This window comes from Sceloporus occidentalis, unplaced genomic scaffold (assembly GCF_023333645.1).
Source record: "Sceloporus occidentalis isolate IW3139 unplaced genomic scaffold, rSceOcc1.0.p SCAF_2, whole genome shotgun sequence".
Lineage (NCBI taxonomy): Eukaryota > Metazoa > Chordata > Lepidosauria > Squamata > Phrynosomatidae > Sceloporus > Sceloporus occidentalis.
The window spans coordinates 96,249,875-96,269,354 of record NW_028316982.1 but is presented as its reverse complement, the minus strand read 5'-3'; the positions used below and the strand labels follow the sequence as shown (position 1 = coordinate 96,269,354).

The 19,480-nt window shown below is 38.7% G+C and overlaps 1 protein-coding gene across 5 annotated transcripts in view; it reads left to right on the top strand.

Moving 5' to 3' along the window:
• Positions 1-19,480, top strand: part of LOC149318735 (protocadherin-15-like) — a 952,040-nt gene that overhangs the window by 429,151 nt on the left and 503,409 nt on the right. The window contains exon 1 of one of the 5 annotated variants that reach the window (XM_089510369.1): positions 534-571. The exons of the other annotated variants lie outside the window; for them this stretch is intronic. The gene's annotated coding sequence lies outside the window, so the exon portion shown is untranslated. Of the gene's footprint in view, positions 1-533; positions 572-19,480 lie in introns of those variants that run through there. 5 annotated transcript variants of the gene reach the window in all.

Genomic DNA, 19,480 nt, shown 5'->3' with positions numbered 1-19,480 from the left:
CATCATTTATTTATTTATTCATTCATTTATTATTTGTTTACCTAACAGATTTAGCACAAGGTAGACTTAACTGTCCATACTGCTGGCGCTGAGAGGCTTTAAAGAGATTATTCCTTTCTGGCCAAATGATATGTTGCAAATGAACATAAGCTGCTGTACTCCTTTGTTACTGATGAAGTAGGAAAAGCAAACACAGTTGGCCAAGTCTGATTGGAGACCCGGCGCCTTGGAGGCGTGAGGGCCGATTATCTGTGGGATATCAATTTGTCTTAGGGCTGTAGCACCTGCTACTAATTGCCAGCAAGACCTCCGTGGTCATTGTAGAGTTTAGCCCACTCAGCTCTCTCTCGCCAATAGCTGCTGAGAACAGGGCAGCTAATTGCTATTGCTTTAATGCCAGTGAATCAATGTGCTGAGCTAATAGCTGCAGATAGAGGGCACACAAATTCCTCCTGCTTGGAGTGTATGGCTAGTTACTTGTGATGACTGAAGCAGCTGGAGCGCACAGCAGAATGTGGAGAATTTTTTTTCTTTCTTCTTCTGGCTCTCTCTGATCTAATATGAGAAGAAGGTATTTTTTTTCCTTTTAAAAAAGAGAGAAAACGTTTGTTCTTATTGGGGCTATGATTATGCTGAATGTTTCTTTTGCCAAGAGATTACTGCCGTTCTGCACTTCACCTTGTTTACCTTGAAATGAAAAAAAATAGATATATTGAAACCTCGTTCTTCTTATGTGAGAGGCATACAGTAAACAGGCATAGCAGGAGAAACTTAAGGCATCACTCTGCGTTGGCTAAGCATGAAACTTTCAGCTATTCAGTAAGTTATTTTTTCCCCACTTTAAACTGAAGTTGATGGTAAACTCGCTGGAAAGTGGAGATTTTTTATGAAAGAGCAAAGAAAGGTATCTTGCGTATGAATAATCTGCTTTGGAGTTTTATAGCTAGAAGCGAGCAGTAGTGAAGTGGTGCTAACAATTTATTTTACAAGATGCTGAAACTCTGTCTTCTTGAAACTCATGTCTTCTGCATATTAGCTTCTAAAGCATGCCTGGTTTTGCTTGTGTTGTGCTTTTTAAAATTCTTGTCTGTTCACAATTGTAAACTACTATATGTTTGATATTGGCTAGTATGGTGCTGAGAAAGATACCTTAATTATAGATGTGATGGCTCTGTTTTCATTTTGTCATGAGAAAATAGTGGAGAAGGCTGCTATTCAGAAACAAGAGGCTGTATTTTACTAGTTGTCTAATGGGGCAACATTTGATCCATATATTAACTTAATTGGAAAGCCATGCAGAGGAAAATATATGAGGTGGGTTTACCTTTTTCAGTAATAACCACTTTGCATGAATACAAAGTAGTCAGAGTAATAACTTTTGGGGAGAGTTGGTGTGTTTTACTTGTGGAATGTCAAAATGCAATTTCCTAAACATTTAAAAAATGTGTGTAGCTACTGCATTTTCTCTTGTCTGTCTAACACATTCAAGTTAATCTAACTCTCTTTTGGTAGCATATATTAGTTTTGGTTTTTTTGTGCATGTTTTTTGTTATATGAAGCTGTATTTCGACAACCATACCATTCATAGAGAGTTCTAATGTTAGCTTGCAAGTTTAGCTTTCTATCCATATTTGCCTGATTCTTACAGACAGCTAATTCGTACTGCTAGTAAGCCAATATGGCAGGAGATAAAGCTGATGTTTCTTTTCATATAAAGAGAACAATTAATTTACACAGCAGTGTATATTTCAAGTATTAACTTCACTGTCCTATCATAGAAAGGGTCAGGATCTTAATTTTATATGTTTTTGTGCAGTTACTCAAGTCTAATTATTTTTTCTTCTTTTATGTAAATGGGTTTACTTATGGCTGGCCATGGGTTATTTGATACTTCTGTCTAGTTGTGGTGTTACTTCAGTTTCAGCAACATAATCCACCTGGCTTCTTTTAGACAGAGCCCTGTGAAATGAGAGTGCAGTTTAATGAGACTACTGTTCCACTTAATGACAAAGCACTGCACTCTCTCAGCTGATGTAATGATGTGCTTAGGCTTGAATTTTAGCCTCAATCACTTTGTCACACACGTTACCCTTGAATGGCAAGTGTGCCGACTGTAGCAAAGTCTGAAACTTCTTCTCAGCTTTTATAGTTATCTACTTGTCTTAAATCACTGGTTGGAATAATTGCATTGTCATCTCGTGTCATCTTAGCTCAGGTGTAATAGCTTTGCCAACAGAGCAGTCACCTGTAAAAACAGTGATGACAAAGTTCTTAATGCTCTTTGGGAAGCATTATTTTACACTTGGTTATTGATTCATGTGTGCCTCGGGTGTTTTTTTTTTTTTAATTAAACTGTGTTTAAGGCTGAATTGGTAGTCAAGATCAGGCATTAGATTTGTGAAGTTAACAGTAAAAGCTGCATTGTCCAGGTGAATCACCGTAACTTGCAAATTAGAAGTAGCATTGTCACTCAGTGTGTACACTGTCAAACGTGAATAGGTGATCAAAACATCTTTTTTACAGGTTAGCCATGTTGAAGCAAAACTGATAAGATTCTGTTGGTAGCTAAAACACCATGGAATAAATGTATGCACACTTTAGGGTGATCTACATGTAGACTTCTTAGTACTTCAGTACTTCAGCAATAGTTTGGTGCTTTTGCTCTGTATTCAAATGTAGCTTCAAACTATCCTAAACATATTTTGCCACGCCATACCTAAACAAGCCATTTACAGAATTAATCTCTAATTGTGCCCAGTTAATAAATCCTTCCTCTTAGTTAGATGAGCAGAATCACTAACTGATTAAAATGTCCATCATACACTATAAGATACATTCTCAGAATCGCAGAGCAAAAACCTACTGGAAACTTTTATATGCTGCTACAAGCAAAGTCCCCTAGCTTCACCTGATAAGACCTAGTTAAGAGTGTGTTTTTCAGTGCATATTTATAGAAGCATCCCCTAAAACCTGTATTATATCCTCTTATGCCAATTAAACTAAGATATTTCTTCATTACTACATTCATGCCACACTTTCAGCCATTCATTTTCACAGCAGCTAATGATTAAAATAGGAAAGTTACGCTATCCGTAAAAGAACAAAATGTTATCACAGTTTGATCACCTAAATCTCAAAGTTTGAAAAATAATTGAAGAATGCAGAAAAATTGTCATAATTGCACCCAGTAGAGTAAGCATTTTTGGAATTAGATGTTCTTGCATGGAAGATAAATGAAGCAAAAATGTACATGCCTATCATATATGGATTTGTAGAATCAGCATAAAGAGCATGTTTGAACAAACTTTTGATTGCAAGTTTATCTATGCTGAAGCTGTGTTTCAAGGTAGAAAATTTGAGAACCAGGAAAAACAAGGTGCTGGGTGCAATTATGACAATTTTACTGCATTCTTCAATTATTTTTCAAACTTTGAGACTTTTGTGAAAAAAATCATTCAGCAAAAAAAAAGAGTTGAATGCTCAAAACATCACTTTTGTACAGGAAATAGTTTTGCACAACATGTTGGCCCGTTACAAACAGGTCTATAGTACGGACTGGGTCCGTATTAGGGTTAGAAAGAGGCGTCACTTCCGGACGCCCCTAACCCTAATATGGACCGAGTCCGTACAAAATGGTGGTGCCCGTTCCACATGGGGGCCGCCATCTTTATGTAGAGGATGCACTGCATCCACACTTCACGCAGTGTATATGATGCTGCGAGTGCACCATTGGCGCCTCGTGGCGTCATATCTGCGACGCAAAGAGAAGCGCCATTTTGGCGTTTCTTATTTGCAGCGCGGAGGAGTCGCGCGGTTTGGCTGCTGTGACTCCTCCGTGCTGCAACCAGCAGCGGCACAAGACCACCTCTTCTGCGCAGTCTGTAACGTGCCGTAGTTTACTTACTTACTTCCCTGATACGAATAGGTACCAAATTATTTTTTTAAAAAACTTCATGGGTGCTGAGTAGGGTGAAAAGTGGCTTATATCTGGGGTGTCCCAGTTTGTGGGAAGACCTTGCTGATCATACCACTAGTTTCCATTTTCAGTTGAATCCCACAGGCAGTCTACACCCCCTCTTCTTCTGCAAGGACAAACCAGCCACAATAGATCATTCATGGGAACAAGCTGTGACGTGCCATCATTTTTCCCCCTCTTTCACCCCAAATACATGTGTGCAGACACACCACCAGCCCACCCAGCTGCCAAGCCATTGTATCCCCACATAACCAGCCGTGTGACTGGCTGTTCAATCACACAAGTGACCAACCACCCATATAGCATATTGGTGTACCATATAGCAAAGTGGTGAACCCATTGGCACATTGACACAGACCAATAATGGAGCGCCCCCCCATGTACATAACCCCTTTCCTCCCTCCACCATAACCCCATGTTGGACTAGCCAGTTTGTTAATATTTTTATTATATCCATGGTATTTTTGGCAACCTGTTGTGTTTGACATCATTTTGCTTCATGGTGTGTGTGATGGGTTAATGGCTCAACTGTGACCACTCATGTGCATATGCAATTGATTTGCTTGCGAACAACAACAAAAAAAGGTGCTAGGTGCAATTATGGGCAGAAATGGTGCCAGCAGCTCACTGTCCCATTCATTGCCTTTGGACAAGCATGCTGTCCTGCACAGGTACAATAGTTCTCTTTCTAGCTTGATCTGGAGCAACCAATAGTTATTTTGCTCCAGTGTTTAGATCCAGAGCACAGCTTCATTCTGGTTTCCTCCCATTTTGGCCACATGTGTTGTTTAAACAGGTAGGGTTCAAGATGAGGTAATGCTTCATTCTCCTTGGGTAGGAAGCTCCATGGTACTTGTCAATTTTCTTGGCAGGATGTCTCAATGTATCAAGGCACCCTTTCTTGTCAAGAATTTGAAAAATTAAAGATATTCTTTGCAAAAATCCATCAGTGATACCTTTTATTAGCAAACTGAAATGCACATCACTGATACAGAAGAAAAATCAAAATTGGAAATAGCCTTCTATTATGGATTTTTTTTTGTGTGTGTGTAAATTTTGTTCTCACAGGCAAGAATTGTAATATTTTTCTTCTCACCGTGAAAAACTTGTTTTCAATAGTTTTCAACACTATCCACTATTTATACTTATTTTGTATAAAAAAACGAATTTTTGTCCAGGAAAGAGGCTTCATGCACAGAAAACATCATTTTCTAGGCAGACGTTTTTCTGTGAAGAAAACTTGTTTTCTCTGAAGAAATGCATTTTTGGCAAAAGAAGCAAACAAATTAATTTCTTTGCATAACATTCTGTTTTATGCAACAAATACTGCTCTTTTTGCAGAATATGGCCCAAATTGCCAAGATTCTTAACTATTCATTATATTCCTTGGCAATGTTTCAAGATATTTATTAAATATTATTTTCATCCATGCTCTTTTATAGATTTTTTATTAGATGAACTCAAAATTCTTTATTGTTAAGATACTTCCCTGAAGTATACTTGCTTCCCCGAGTAATGATAATAATTCTGGCAATATGCAATAAAGAAATGACTGCAAACAATGCATTTGGCACAACATATTCTTTCTGATAGTTTATCTTTAACAGCATCAATAAAGCTGTGATCAAACATCAAATTACGCCCTTCACACTGAAATTTATGTCCCTAAGAAAAAGCAACGATGATGATGATGATATCATCATGTTCATTTGAGAAAGTCTTTCTTTACTTTTCAAGTTTACTCAAGCAGTCTTCTCTTCTTTATTATCTTCTATGTGTTTTGGATTACAACTTCCATACTTCTAGCCATTTTTCATATAATAGCTTGGACTGAAGCAAAGTGTGATCCAGAACATCTGGAAAGATGTCAAACTGTTGTAGAGGCAGTTGCTGATAGATAGAAGCAATCAGAAACTATACAGCTCCTTTGCTCCCACAAACTATTCACTTTGGGCTAGCTCAAAGACTGCACTTGGAAGCTTAAGGATCAAGTCTTTGGGGCCTTTGGACACTTTTATCTAGATTGCATGAAAAATTTACAAAAAAATTGAGATGGGATGTGAAAAGCACATCAAGAACTAGAACTTGGGGAAATATAATAAGAAAAAGTAATACTAAAAAGAGAATTTTGTAAACAAGGAAAATTGTGAGCTGATCATGTATACTGGAACTCCTCTTGAAGGTGAAGCATTTTTCCTCCTCCTCCAAATACTGAAGACTGGCCCATAATATTTCTCTTTCCTTTACAGAATCTAGAGAACTCTGAAGCACAAGTCTTTCAAAATAAGCTTAGATTTTTCACTGTTCTGTGAATTCAGGAATATTGCAGAGCTTTCAAGCTGAAAATTTAAGATTTTCAATCATTCCTGTCCAAAAAAGCTTATTCAAATGTTGACTTAAGTCATCTCTTTTGTACAGTCAACTTCTCAGTCATGAACTTCCATGAACAGTATAACACTGGAAGAGAAACTGGTAGATCCTGACAGATGAGATTCTTTTTATACAAAGTTCTACAAAATGTGTGTTGGTTGGGGGGGGGGGGGTTGGATCCTTGGTAAATGAAGTTGAGTTCTAAGGCGGGTTACAGACCGCCATTTAGTATGTATAGAATACGTACTAGGGTTAGGAAGGGGCGGTGCTTCCGCACCCCCCTAACCCTAGTACGTATTCAATACGTACAAGATGGCAGTGCCCTGTTCATACGGGCGCTGCCATCTTGACGTATCGGACGTTGAGCATCCGTACGCGTCGCGGGCGTTGTGACGTAGTGAGTGCGCCCCTGGCGCCTCGCTACGTCACAAACGCGACTCAAAAAGAAGCTCCATTTTGGAGCTTCTTTATGGGTCCGCACGGGAGCTGCACCGTGTGGAGGCTCCAGCTCCCCCGCGGACCAACCGGCGGCGGCGGCAGACCGCCGCAAAGCGGCGGTCTGTAACCAACCAATATTTCCATGCGCTATTATGCAGAGACAGGTGGACATCTGTTCTCATATGTGGGATTGAAATTCCCATCACCAAGTCGGTATAGAGGGCAGTGAGAGGGGTTTCACTTTAACAGAATATGGAGGGCCTCTACATTAATGTTTCACTGTTTAGCTGAGTAGATCAGTTAAACTTAATTGCAACAGAATGAGTGAAGACTGTATTTTATTTTCTTTCTACTCCAAATATGGAAAATTGGCCATAATATTCATCTTCCCTTTTGGAACCCTGAAGACTCTCTAAATTGACTCTAATCTCAGAATTAAAAAGTTGCAAAAATTGTACTGCAAATTGCTGCATGATGTTTAGCAAACTGTGAAAATTCTTCATGTGTCAAAACGTTAGAATGTTAAAGCCTAATCTTAAAATAACACAAAGTGTGAATATTTGATTTTAAAAGGCTTCATTATCTAATGGCATTATCTAGAGAAAACTAATGTCTTTGTGTCAAAGGCAGTATCATTTATCGATTTCCATCTGTTCATAGTTATTCAAGTATACGATTGTTCCAGTGGGCTTTAAATTAACATAAATCATTTAGCCAGCATTGTAACAATTTTACTACATTGATATAATTATTTCATTATCCATTTGCATTGTGATAGTGTTTAGTAACATTAGAGACAAATTGTTCTTTGTTTGAAGATTACCCCAGATTATAACTTGTTTATAATTAATCTTGGTTAGTGACTGTACAAGATAAAGGGGTTTTAAATTAGTTTCTGTTGGGAAAATGTTCCCTTAGTTAGAAGGGGGCTATTGTATCCACATAATGCCCCATTCTCAGGACTTCTTCTCCTTGAAATGAATGTCCAGTCTTTCCTCATAAGCAGTCATGTACTGAAGCACCCTCTAGAAAAGGTTGCAGTGTAGAAATATCATGTCACATGGGCCTGGGAAGTGGTGCAATGTGTGTAAGGAAGCCAGACCCCAACCTTGGTCCAACCATCCTTCCTAGTGGAAAGTATAGGCCATAGAAGGTCAGATAACAATTTTGCCCTCCCACAATAGTTTCTCTGTTCCAGCTATTGCATATAGGGAACTTCTGCTAATTGTCAGATATGATTTCAGTGTTAAATGTGTTAGGCAGACATGATACAGCAAAATAGCCCTGTTTAAATATTTGAAGGGATGCCATACTGAGGAGGGAGCAAGCTTGTTTTCTGCTGCTCCAGAGAACTGGACCCGGAACAATGGATGCAAGCTACAGGAAAAGAGATTCCACCTCAACATTAGGAGGAACTTCCTAATAGTAAGGGCTGTTCGACAGTGGGAGTCTCCCTCCTTGGAAGTCTTTAAAGAGAGGTTGGATGGTCATCTGTCAGGTATGGTTTGATTGAGAGTTCCTGCATGGCAGGGGACTGGACTGGATGGCCCCTGTGGTCTCTTCCAACTCTATGATTCTAGGATTCTAGGAGGACTATGGGTGAAAAACAATGATAAGCATTCTAGAAGATACCATTCACATGAAGGCCAGTTTTCTAACCATGTAGCTCAGAAGTAGGGGAAAAAACAGCCTGTAGAGTCAGACTTGTGCTACAGTTTAACCTTTTTGCATCTTGGGAAGCTTGGAAGGCACTTGGAGGTTGCTTGGGAAACCACCCAAGAAGAACTTTGAGTGATTTTTGAGGCCAGAAAGGTTAAAATTAAGTTCTTTCATTCTGGACTGAATCTGTGGATGGTTTGCCTGTAGTGAAGGTACAGGATTGGGACAATGGATGCCCCAAATGTCCTAAGGGCCTGATGAAGACTCCTGTACATAATACAATACTGACCCCACTTCTTTATTCTGGTTAAATGAAGAATATGGATGGGAGGATAGGGATGGGACATATTTTAAAGTAATAGTCAAAACTAGTCAAGAAACATGTCTCTTAAGTGTTGAGACACCCTGATGAGAAGAATCCAGGACGTATGACTACTATTAGTTCCTCCTCAGAAAATGTTTTCATACATATAAAGTATTGAACTGTGAATTTTGCACGGGATAAGTCTCAAGCTATCAATTGTCTTCAAAAGAAGAAAATGGCTAAGGTTACTTTTTGCTTCCTTTGGGAATAAAATGTGTAAAGAACTACATCCCTCAGTCATTGGTGTGGAGTTGTAATGGCACCCGGGTCCTAATTCTCACTCAGGGATGGGATAGAAATATGTATTCTACATTTTGTTTTTTGGAAGAAGGTCAGCTGTGAGTGTATGTATGTGAATTGAATGGTTTTGAATTACATCCAATTGTTAAGTCTGCTAAATTCATGAGACATATATAACAGTTAACTTATCAAAGTATGGTGCCAGTGAGTTAATAATTTTCATAAGTGCTAACTCACCTAGTTCCCACTAATTCAGTGTATCTGTTCTATTTAAGACTAACAGTTAAATTCAGACCCACAATATATAAATATAAGAATGACCAAATCCATGGTTAAAATTGTTCTTAAATATTTTTTTTACGTCTGTAATGTGGGTCTGCTGTCATGTCAACTTTGTGATTTGATGAATTTGGAAAAAATAAATTCTTCCCCTTTTGACTCCCAGTTGTTTCATTCTTTGATTTGCTTGTATGCATCCTTTAGCTTGCGCAGGCTTCACTTTGTTGTTATTGTTGTATAAGATGAAAGTGTAAATAGTGCTTTTTGAGCACTTGAAGTAAGCACGGCAAAGGCTAAATTCTGTATGGATATGAACATAATTGTTCCCCCAGATCTGAACATACAAGCCTTCCCATGGCTATGACACATCATGAGGAATGATGCTGTTGCTCAAGTTATTTGCAGTGAACCTTTGGTTATGACTGCAGTTAATTTGAACATGATTGCTTCCATTTCCTCTCTGTTCTTGTATACTCTAGAAAGAATCTTGCTATATTCTAGAAAGAAATTTGCCCATAGATCTGTAGGCAGATCCTTTGAAATGTTCATAGGTCTATCACCAGGTTAAGATGGTGGATAGAGTTAGGAAGAATAGTGTTTACTCAGGGTGAACAGTGAGGACAGAGCAGACAGGCTGTCAATTAAAAGATGACTTCCCACTGTCACTAGAATATAAATGTTCTTTTGCTTTGAGATGTGTGGTTTCTGTTATTTGGAAGTTTCTTTCATTTCCATATCCAGTGAAAGGAAAGCTTGAACATGGCTACTAGAATTAACAACAGCTCCCTGTGTAAATGAAGACAGCCATGGACTTAATGAAGTGCATCATTCTAACAGCAAGACGAGCTAATGAATGCTTTCCCTGTTGTTTTAGAAAGGAGTCAGAGTGACATTTCTGTGATTTTGGATCACTGAATCCGTATGGAAGTACAATTTGTTTGTCTGGGAACAGCTTCCTTTAATTTTGCTTTAACATTCAACAGACAAGTTGATTACTTACTTTAGATTTTACACTTAGTGTTCTGGTGCTAAATTTTTAGCAATATTTATTAGCCATTATGGTTAAAACTTTATTTATTAGGGTACATTGATTTATTGCGCAGTGGAGGCAAAGAATAACATTTACTAAATATGTTCAGAATAATAATGAAATCACCAGAACATTTTTAAAAACAACCACTATAAATGTGCTCATCAGAATTAATGAGCACAAAATAGTATCCCCTTGGAATATAAGCAGCTGAAATTCTATGTAAAAACAAAATAATATACTTGAACAAAATATTGCTGTTTACATAGACACTGATATACTCTGAACTGGATGAAACTACCAAGAAATTAAATTATTACAATCTTGGGGCTATGTTTGTTGAAAACCAAATTCACTTGAATTATTAGGAAAGGGATTGAAAATATAATTGTTACTTAACTCCTATTATATAAATCCATGAACTTAGAATGCCAGATATATTTTTAGTGTCCTTTTTCATGAATTATAGGTTTTAAAATGGTACAGGAAAAGGCAGATAAAATGATAAAGAGATTGGAAGATCTTTAACATAGTGGTAGGCATAGTGGTAAGTACATAATTTCCCTATCCTTTACTCCAGGTCCAAAAACCACTGCAGAAATAATACAGTTTGGGACTGCTTTAACTGCCCTGGCTAAATGCTAGGGAATTCTGGGAACTGTAGTTTTGTGAGACATTTAGCCTTCTCTGTCAGAGAGGTTTGATGCCACAATAGGCTACAATTCCCAGGATTCCCAGGGCAGTTAAAGCGGTCTCAAATGGGATTATTTATGTAGTGCGTTTTGGACCACAGTACTATAATATACAATACAGAATTGTCCAATGAATTTAATTGAGGAGATGGTCAAGACAGACAGAAGGAAGTGCATACCCTTTATTTATTACATGTATAGCCAGTCCCCTCTGCCCCCACCTCAAAGGCACTGAAGGCAGATAAGAGTATTCAAATAAAACATATAACAATGAAACAGATTTCAAGAAAAATAAAACACAGGGACAACACAAATAACAACACATGACTAATTCAACCCCTTCTAATAACACCCCAGCTGAAATGTGTTAAGCAACTGTAACAAACTTGATCTAAATGGTGAAGTGTTAATTATTAAAAGAAACTATACAATCCACCCTCCATATCTGCAGACTTGCCATCCACAGATTCAATCATCCACAGATGGCAAGCCCATGATGAGACAGTGGAGAAGAAGAAAGAGGCAGAGAAGAAAGAGGAAACAGTCATGGAGAAGGAGGTGGGAGGAAGAGGAGGCAGGAGGAGGAAGAGGAGTAATTGGAAGCAGCAGCAGAAGAGAGGCAGGAGGAAGACGCAGGAAAAAGAGGAGGAGGAGGAAGTGGTGAGAGAAAGAGGAGGAGGAGGGAGAAGAAGATGCAGGAGGAGGAGGAGGAGGAGAAGGAAGAAGTGGGAAGAGGAAGAGATGGGCCAACGACCAGGAGAAGGAAGAGAAAGCAGTAGCGGAGGAGGAGGCGACCACCTGCCACCTGCTGCTGGTGAGAGCCAGATGGAAAGAGGGGAAGGGAGGAATGGAGGGAGGACAAGTCCCATTGTCTACAATGGTGACGTGGCTGCACCACCATTGGGGACAATGCAGACTTATGCATCCCTAAATTTTGGTATCCATGGGGGGGAGTTTGGAATGGGTCCCCATGGATACTGAGGACCGACTGTATTTGTTCACTTTGTTGCAGAGCAATCAGTTCCTTGATTTAAAAAAGAAATCAGAGAAACTCCCATTTTTGCATATATCTGATCAAACAAAATAACTGGGCAGAGTACTGTTGCTGACATACACTTCTGTATGCACTGAGATTTCACTTTTCAGGCTGTTGTGCAACAGAATATTGTACAGTTCATGGAATGCTGTTAATATAACTACTTCACATGCAATTCCAAATTCTTGATTACCGTATTTTCCAGCGTATAAGACGACTGGGCATATAAGACGACTCCCAACTTTTCCAGTTAAAATATAGAGTTTGGGATATACTCACCGTATAAGACTACCCCTCTTCCAGTGCACACCAATAAAAATAAAAAAAAACATCAGATTTGATTTCACTATGGTAATTTTAATTCAAATCTTATGACATGCAGGTCCTTAGAAGGAAAAGTTGTTGTATACAAAGCCTGCTTGGATTGAATTGTATACAAAGCCCACAGATGCTCCATTCTGGCTTGGTAGTTTCAGCACCCACCCTATAAGACGAAACCTGGCTTATAAGATGACCCCTGACTTTTGAGAAAATTTTCCTGGGTTAAAAAGTAGTCTTATACACCAGAAAATACAGTAGTTTCAGTGTATCACCTTCTTTACAGTGGGCTGCAGAAACAGCAACTGTTCATTCCCATATTGAACAGTGGGACAATAAGAAGGCACTAGAGATGTTTATCTTTGTGTTTGTTAACTTTTCAGGCATCAACACATAATTATTTTGCGGGGGTTTCTGTGCAGCACACAATCACAGTTTGAGCTTTGGGAAATATTCTGTAGAGAAATATATATTTTTCTAAACAGAAAAAAATATTTTATATGTGGAAAACATGCTTTCTACACAGAATTAAACATAGATTTTTTTCTATTCTGAAAACATGTGTTCTATGCAGAAATACACTTTTTATGTTAAAAACACACCTTTACATGAAGAAATCATTACTTTGGGATCTAATGGTCTTCTGCAAATTCAAAATAACCAATCTCGGTCGCACCTGGTCACACTGGGAGCAGCAACTAAGCAGCTGGCTAACCAGCAACCTCAAAACCTCTCACAAATATAACCCCATTTGCATAGAAATGCATTCTCTGCACAAAAAGGTCTATTTCTGAACAACTAACAACAACATTTTCTGTAAGAAATCAAGGTAATGGAGAGTTATAGGGTCATTGCCTGAGACAAAAGGGGACAGTAGTCAGAAAAAGTTTAGGAACCACTAGACAAACTATGCAACACTTCTCCCCATATATACCTTGTATGACAACTAGCCACTGTAGAGTTAATTTTTGTTGTAGTTAACCATGCTGCTGAAATAACTGCACCCCAGACCTTGTACTTGACTTTCCTGTAACTGTTTAACGATGTCACTACCTCTCACAGCCGCAGGAAGTGATCGCATACCATGCAGCTACAGACAAGTCTACATAGGGACCCCCAAACACAGCATCCAAACATGAATCAAGGAACACAAGAGACAATGCAGACTGGGTCAGCCAGAAAAATCAGCAGAACACATTTTAAACCATCTTGGGTATGAAATGTTATTTGATAACACTGAAATTCTGGGCCATGCCAACAACTATCAGGTCAGAATGCACAAGGAAGCTGTTGAAATATATAAACACCAGGACAACTTCATCAAGAAAGAAGAAACCCTTAAAGTAAACAAAGTTTGGCTATCAGTCCTGAAAACACCAAAATTAAGACTCAGCCCATGCAAATGAAAACTACCCAGAGTGAGGGGGATTTCCCAGTACACAATGGATCATTAATTGAATAGACGCCCCAAGGCCTTGCCATTTAACAACAGAACAATACACAGATTAACATGTAAATCATTTCCCTTCAACTAAGGGTCACACCCAGAATAGAGAACCTGGCCTTAGAAAAACATCTGGGAAAGATACTGCTGCTCCCACTGGTTGCTTGTTGGTATGATGTTGTTGACCTTCTGATCAGTTTTTAACTTGTATGTTTGTTTGTTTGTTGTTGTTTTTTGTTCTGTTTTTTAAATATTGCATTGAATTTAATACTTTTTTAAGGAGGGGAGGGTACCAGGGATTTTATATGTTTTGTATTTTTAACTTTGTTAGTCGCCCCAATTGTTCTCAGAGGGGCGGGATACAAATAAATATTATTATTATTATTATTATTATTATTATTATTATTATTAGCCACTCACTTCCATGGCATCATTCTCTGAAGATGCCAGCCACAGATGCTGGCAAAATGTCAGGAATAAACTCTTGCAGAGCACAAACACATAGCCCAAAACCCCACAAAAATCTAGGATTCCAGATGTGAAAGCCTTTGACTTCATACGATGTTCCTGTTTTCTCCTTTTATTTGGAAAGCATTGGCAGGTTTCATTAGGTTGAGCGAAAGCTGCTTAATCCCTTTTCCTGTTCACCTTTGGAAGAATAACTGACTCTTTTGGGAATGGACTATCTAACTCTCGAATAAATTAGTAAATTATTTAACATTTGATTTGAAGATGTGTCGGATAGTAAGTTGTTGATGGTCTTAAGAATTTTTGTCTCATAGGTGTGCAAATCATGATGCTCAAATAGTAAGAGTCTATTGAAGATAACCGGGAAGGGTCGCTTGATGCATACTAAGTAATGAATAGCAAATTGATATATAGGAAATAGGAAATAATAAGAGTCATTTCTTGTTAATCAGAGGGGATGTCACCTTAAAGATTATTCTTGCATATGAATAATGAGGTACACTTCCGTTTATTTGAATAAAAGCCTGTGGTTTCAGCCTACAGTACACTTGCTAATTACACACTTTTTCAAAAATTATCTTTTGATATCTGTAAGAAGTGTCGATGAAGAATTTTTTCTCTGTGTGTGTGTGGAAGGGGTGTTGGTGTCTGTTGGCTTTGATGAAGTCAACTAGTTATTCCACTTCTGAGATTCTTCTTGCTGACATTTTGAAGTTAACCATTTTGGCCACTTCTAATTGGATTGATACTATTTAATCAAAGAAACAAAGCCTCTGAAGAGATGGAGAAGATACATAATTATATCTACAGCCAACATGTTAGTTAATTGACATATTTTTTACCCTACCTGGTTTTTGAAAAAACTGTTGTGTACATCATCAGTTGCCAGATACTGACCTGTAGTTAAATTATCATCACAATACCAATTTACATGTTGTAATTGCTGGACAACCATGGAGTAATGAGACTACACACAGAAAATTGGGTTTAAGAAGGGATACTTTATAGAACCTAAAACCTATTTAAACTGAGTAGAACCTGGACAGAAGCAAGAGTGGGGAACATCCTAGAGTGGGATCAGATGAGGCAGTTGTTAGTCTTTGATTTTCTTGTCAGCCTTCCCCTGAGTATACCATCTGAGCTCAAGAACAAACCAATAACTGGGTTGCTCCCCTTCTGGCCATCTATGAGAAGTCAGATCTGAGTTAGTGAAGTCAAAGACCCTAGGCCATCCCCAAGGGTTCCTTTTCCACCTCCTTATCCTTTTTCTCCATGATAAAGAAGAGTGAAAGCACCCTCATATTCAATTCTCAATACTTCATCCTAGTACCTTGCAACAAATGATCCCCCAGGGGAAATGTCTGTTTCCCATAAGGAATATCCCCTAAGGAATTGCACTGTAGACACAACTGGTAGGGTGCTGCATGCCTAAATCACCATAAAACTCCTTTGGCCGCAGAGTAAGTTGGGACTGCCTTAAACCCAAATCATAATGCATAGATAATCCAACACTCCAAATACCCCCATACTGTCAATGCTCCCAACCAACTGACCCTCTGGAGCACCCCACAGACCCCATGTCCATCTATGTGGAATAGCTGAGAGTGTAATGAGTGTACATCTCACTTGATGCAGGCTCTGCTGGTACAACTCACCAACACCGCCCTCCTCACCAATTGTGAGAGTAGCTGGAGTCTCTTCCACCTCTTCAGGTGGCTTTGTTTCTCCAGCACATCTAAATGAGCCAAATTCTCCTTAGTGAGACTCATTTTTTCCTGGGCTCCAGTTTCTTACTTAGTTGAGATAACCTGCCACTTGGAAAAGGACCAGGCCTCTAGCTCAGCCAGAAAAGCAGATAGATCACCTGCCTTCCCAACTCCCACCTAAAGAAACTGACAACTCGGGGAGGGTAGGTGGTTAGCCATCTGCTGTTTAGGTGGACCTTAACCCTTGATCCCTTCACTGCCCTTCTTGGAAGTCATGCAGGCTAAAGTGGAGTTATTCCTAGTCAAATCCTCAAACCACTCACTGGGTACAATACTGTGTCTAAACTTGTCTCTACACATGTCTGCTTTATTTATTTTAAAAGGTTGCCTTTGAGAGACGTAATTATGTGGCTCAATGGAGGTTGACAAAGAGGTTGCCCAATAGTAATATTATAGTGTAAAGAAAGTTTGACAACAGATTTTGTTAATAGTCTGTGAACAATGTTATGCTTTTACAGTATAATTTCTTATGATCTGCAGTAAAATTATAATGTAATTCCTCTCTACCTGAAACATTTGTATTTGGTTTAAGCATTTGTAGATTTCAGTCCACTTTATCATTTCCCATCTTCACAGTGCATTTGACTCTGAAGACAAAAGCACCTCTCGCTGACCATGTTTTGTTTTGCTTACTCATTGAAAGATGTTCTTCTTTTAAAGGAACCATGCTTGAAAGCAGCATACTTTCTGACAAACTTCTTTATTGACAGTTTGTGCCCTTTTCTCCAAGTTCCAAAGCTCACTGTGAGCATTTCAGCAACTCACTTGAAACAATTCTCTAAGAGATGCAATTACTTTGTTGACTCAGTAATTTAGGGTCATGACATGACATATTGGAGAAAGCGACAGGGCTGAGATGATAATCAGCTGCCCATCTACTTGCCTACTCATCCACAGTGGGTGCAAATAGATTTTGGAGAGAGGCGTCTAACTCACTATTGTGAGTTCTATAGCTGGTACCATGTTGCATTTGGAGAGAACAAGCCAGAACAGACATAGATTGTCCTAAGAGGCTTTGATGTAGGTTATAATTACTGACACATGGCCTGAAGTTCTTTACAGTGCCTACCTTTCAGTTCTTATTGCCACCATTGCTATTATCATGGATACTCAAATGAGCAGTATGTTTACCAGGCAAGATTGGGATACCAAACACCAGGGGAACTGGAGGCAAGAGAGTAGTTAGTAACATTTCCAAGTGTTGTGTGCAGGAACCTGTGAGGCTTCAGTATAACCATATTTTTGCTTGGCCATATGATAATCAATTCATGAGAAATCATGTTCTCCTGTTGCAGCCCAGAGGCTGGATCCTTGGGTTTCAGTGGTGGACATGAGTGCTTTTGCACAGCTAAAGCAAATGCACTCCCAGGAACATATGCTTTGGTTGGATGTCATTCTTTATCATCCCAAAACACTGGAGGTGTGTAGTCTGAGAACTCGAGAGAGAGCCTTCTCAGACCCAATTCTCACTTACCTCTTGATTCGCTTCCTGCACCGATTCCTGAAACCGTTTCAGCAAACAGTGTGGTTCCCACTATGTTTGCGCCAGTTTCAAGAATTGGTGCAGGAAGCAACAGCCGTGGCTTCCCTGCCATGCCTCCCTCTGTCCTCCTGGCCATACCTGGGGTGGAAGGAGAGAGGCAGGACAGAGGACTAGGGACGGAACAGGCATAGAGGCCAGGAAAGCCACTGCCAGTGGAAACCAGGGCGGATTCAAATCCAGTTCGAACCCACCTGGTTCCCACTTGGGCTGAATCGATTGATTTCCAAATAAATCTATTCAGTCCAAAAGAACACCTCATTTTACCAGTGTCTTTTTGATGTAGATTAAATGGATAAAACCCGGGTTAAATAGGTAGAAATCATGGCCCCCCTTTCCTAATCACTTCAGTGATTCACATTAATTGGGAACCATGGTGGTTTAAACCAGATCATTTGGAATCATGATCCAGTTTAAACCATAGTGTGAACAAGGCTTCAATAGTCAATTCTAGACCCAGGAGCTCCTTGCTGAGCATGGGTTTTATTTCTGGTGACTTTTACATTTATAGTTAAATATGACTTTGGCTTGCCAATCTTTGTTTTTATTGGCATTGTGAGTACAGGAATGTATTATAATGGAGGAGGATTGTTTTGTTGATGGAGAAGGATTGATAGAACCAACACAATTGCTGGAGATTGTTTTAATGGCCCTGGTAAGTATACCCTTTGTTAGGGAAATTGGAAGTGGTCCCCAAGGACTTTTTTCCAAGACTGAAAGTCAGTTTAGCAAAAGAGAACGCTTCTCTACTTTGACAGGTTGTTCAAGGCATGTGTATAAGAAAGAACAGAGTGTGATAAGTGGCAGGTTTTTTTTTTGGGGGGGGGGAGGCAGGAGAAACAGACACAGACAGGTGAGATTTTGGATTCTAAAAGTTAATCTTGAGGGATGCTGTTTGCATCCCTTGACTCTGATATACAAACAATGGATTTCAGACTTGTGTTGAAGTATTGAATCTCTTCACTATATTCAGCCTTCATGCTGGTTTTAAAAAGTCAAATATAACAAATATGCAAATAAATCTTTAGGGGTTTTGAAGGAAAAGAACTTTGGAAGAACATTGCAATCCATAACTTGTCACTGTCTGATACCATGGAGATCACAGATGGCTGTACTATAGATATTATTATGGTGTTGCACCTACACTTTTTTTAAAAAAATTGTCCTTAATCACTGCTTTTTTAAAAAAAATGCACTGCATTCAAGTAATTCTCTCCCCCCCCCCCGCCATCTCCAAGGGGGAGGGTGTCTTGATGCATCCCATTGAGAGTATGATCAACCACTTCAAGATTTTTCACATTTTGGGGATTTTATTGTGAAAATTCTTTAACAAAAAAGTAGCATTTTTTTTAAAAAAAAAGGTGTAGTAATTGCTTTTTTTTTGCACAAATTATTTTTAAAATAATATGTCCCATAATGTGAACAATTATTGAAAAATGCACAAAACCTCTGTAATCTCACTCCAAGGTGAGAATATTTTTGAAATTACATGTTCTTATATGGAAGAATAAAATAAGCTAACATTTTGCTCCCTATTACTTTTCCTGTCTTTGACACCATATGGTAGAAAGCTGTGATAGAGATTTAACAAAACTGAACAAAATGAAATTAATAAAATAAAATAGGGGTGTACCAGTTTTAGATCTTTAAATTCTGTTTACAATGAATACAGACAACATTTGCCTTGTTTAAATTCACATTGTGTGTTCTTTCTTATGTCTGTATGTTACAAGCATGCAGGTGAAATATTAGCAAAATAAATAGACAAGGAAAAAGAGCATGTGTATAAAAATAAGCTGTCAGAAAGTTTGCAAGAGATCAATTGTGTTTTAAGTATCATTTCTAAATTAAATACCAAGC